The sequence below is a fragment of the Lycium barbarum genome, chromosome 10, assembly GCF_019175385.1.
Source record: "Lycium barbarum isolate Lr01 chromosome 10, ASM1917538v2, whole genome shotgun sequence".
NCBI classification, from domain to species: Eukaryota; Viridiplantae; Streptophyta; class Magnoliopsida; order Solanales; family Solanaceae; genus Lycium; species Lycium barbarum.
The window spans coordinates 12717206-12720134 of record NC_083346.1 but is presented as its reverse complement, the minus strand read 5'-3'; positions in this window follow the sequence as shown (position 1 = coordinate 12720134).

Below are 2929 nucleotides of genomic sequence, written 5' to 3'. Positions count from 1 at the left end.
CTACAAGCGAAGATAGTCAAGTCAAGAAAGCTGTCCAGCGGCAGACTAGACCCCGAACAGGTCCCGAACGCCTCACTTCTCTTACTTTCGGTGCTTATCTTCTCTTTCTCTTACGTATCTCGTTCTATGGCAGGCGATCGTGTTTTTCACAGGATTTTTCGTTACTCATGTCAGCATTCTCACTTCTGATATCTCCGGCTTTCTAGCTTGAAGCCTAAGGGCAAGCGAGCGAGTGAGACTGACGAAACCCGGGTACACTGAAGACAAAGATTGAGCCTTTTTTGTTCAACCCAAGTGTTGGAAGTTAGGGCGGGCCTAAAACCTTTAGCTATATGCTCAATTCTGGACACAAAGTCCTCAAGCCCGCTCTTTTCATTGATTGTACAGCTTTCTCTAAACAAGGAATTTCTAGGGAGTCCCCCCATTACACACCTCATGTGGATCTAGATTTCAACAGCGTAGAACACATTATGAGAGATGTTGAAGGAGGCTGGTTGCTCCGTTATATGCATGCTAATGAGGCAAGTATGTTTTTCATTGTGTGCTCTTTTACTTGGTAACTTTCTTGGCAACTCTCGATTTTGCCGCCATTTCATTAGGACAGCACTTGCTTAGAAAATTAGTTGATAGAAAGAGCAAATCTGCTCTCGAGTGGAAAAGGCCACCTCCGTATTAAGCAAGTCTCGCGACTGGCGCTTCAAAAGGCGAAACTCTCGGTTTTGCCAATAAACTTTCCCCGGCCCAGCGAACTTAATTTCTCGAAGAAAAGAGAGGGCGCTCTTCCAATATTGAGCAGTTTCTAATCAAGAAAGGTCGGGTCAACATTAGTCCTGTATCAGTCCCGACGGTGAGGGCTCTAGTACACAGTATTTCTGTTGCTCCTGTTATCCTCTCCTTCTTTGCCTTCTTTGAATTAAAAAAGCTAGAGCCAAGCTTCGACCGCGACTGCTCGTCGCTTCTGGCCGCCTTATTCCGTCACCCGAGATCCAAGTCAGCACCTCCCTTTTACTAAACCATGGGGAGCCCCGAGTAGTTTGGGATGGTACACCTCAGCAATAGGCGGCGCTGCGGGTTCACAACTAAGTGATCCATTGACGAAAAGAGGGAATCTCTCTCGAGAAGGATGACCTTCTTAGAGAAGGAGAACTCCTCTCTCAGAGAAAAACTTTTTCTTCTCGAGAGGTGAGCGAAACATACACTGTTTCTAGGATTTATATTCAAAAATCCAATTTGAATGTAACCACAATTAACATCACTACGGTCGGGCTATCGAACACGTGGTCAGAAGTGAATTACGAATCGGACCAATCTGCGAATCGAGCGAGCTCCCCTTGCAGATGCAGATATTTCCGGGTGATTGAATATTAGAAAAGGAGAAAGGGCTTTTTTATAGATGTTGAGGTTGCGTAAGGGGGGCGGAGCTTGAAGAGCGAAGCGAGCCGCGCTAGCCTAGCAACGTTTTTCAGCAGCAAGCTACGGTCTAACGACCCCCTAACCTAGGTTAGGGCGAAAACTCCAAAATCCAAAACATTGGTTAGGGTTCCAAACCTTTCATTTTTTTGACTGACTTCTTTCTCTTTCTGTTTTTGGAACTCAGACTTAGACTAGAGATATCAAATGACATTTATTGATTGGATTCGGGCCTAACTCGCACTGCCCGCTCTCTAGCCGACTGATCTCGTTGATCATATAACTGGGGGTTCGGGGCGTGTAATACCTATCGGTGAGCTGGAGAATTACTTGGAAAATAATATGCCAGACGGTATTAGCGCATAGCCTTTCCCGCAGGAACATCCACAATAGATCTAGTGCGAATCAGTCCCTAAGGAACCCCCGAAAGGGCGATAAGAAGCAGAGCAACTGGCGTAAAAAGAAGGGATAGGGGCCATACTACATAGCCTCCTTTTCGTACGAAATTTCTGAATTTTGCGCTCCTGCCGCCTCTTGGCAAAGTAGGCTGATGGGCAAGCCCCCTCCTGTCGCAATGGTATGGGGCGTCAGAGGCTGTTACCCCATGGCCAACTCGAAGGGGCTGAAGTTAGGACTTGATCGAGGGATCAATTGACTCCGAAACATAAAGTAAAGGTCCATGCTTGAAAGGAAAAAAAAGAGGAAGGGGAAGGGGTCGCCCAAAGCTGTGGAGATAAGGTGGAAGATAAAAAAGCTATATTTAGAAGCTCTCCAAGCTTCCTATCTTTCCATTCCTTCCATCATTTGCTCTGTTATACTCAATGGACGGGCTTGAAGTTCTCCCAATACCAGAGAGACACTTCACTCCTAGGCCTAATTGGGTCAACACCCATAAAGTGTTGAATATCATTATAGTTTGTTTTTAGTATATATCTTTATTTTATTTAATCCTGAGGTTTTTTCTCAGAATATCGTATACCTCTTATTGTCAGAAGTCAAATGGTTAAGTCATTTCGTTTGCATTTTCTTCAACGAGACCGAAAATCTACCCATAAAGGCAGTTCTCTTATATGGCAATACTAGATTGGCGAGACAGGAGAGAAAGGATTTCGCCTTTCCAACCAATTGATGTAGGAAGAACCCTGGACCTATTCGTCCGGAGGACAGAACAAAATCTTGAATTTCCGGGTTTCCTTCTTCATTGATTTGGTTTTTGAGTATGATTGGGCCCTGCAGTGGTAGAACCTGGTGAACCGGGCGTACTATTTCCCAACCTTCTTCTTATTCTTATTCTTTCTTAGTTGAGGTTCCCCTTCTCCGGCAGCAAGTTCAATGGTTTCTAAGCTGGACGACTGGTATTCTCTGGATGGACGGTAAAGTGACCAAGCAAGCAGATGATGATGGTTCAGGCCTTTCTCTATAGCTCGAATCGAATAGCTGGGCTACCGCTCGCCTAAAAGGAGAGGAACGAAGCTTCGTCTTTGTTTTTCTTCAAACCCCCAATCCGCTCTCGCTCGCC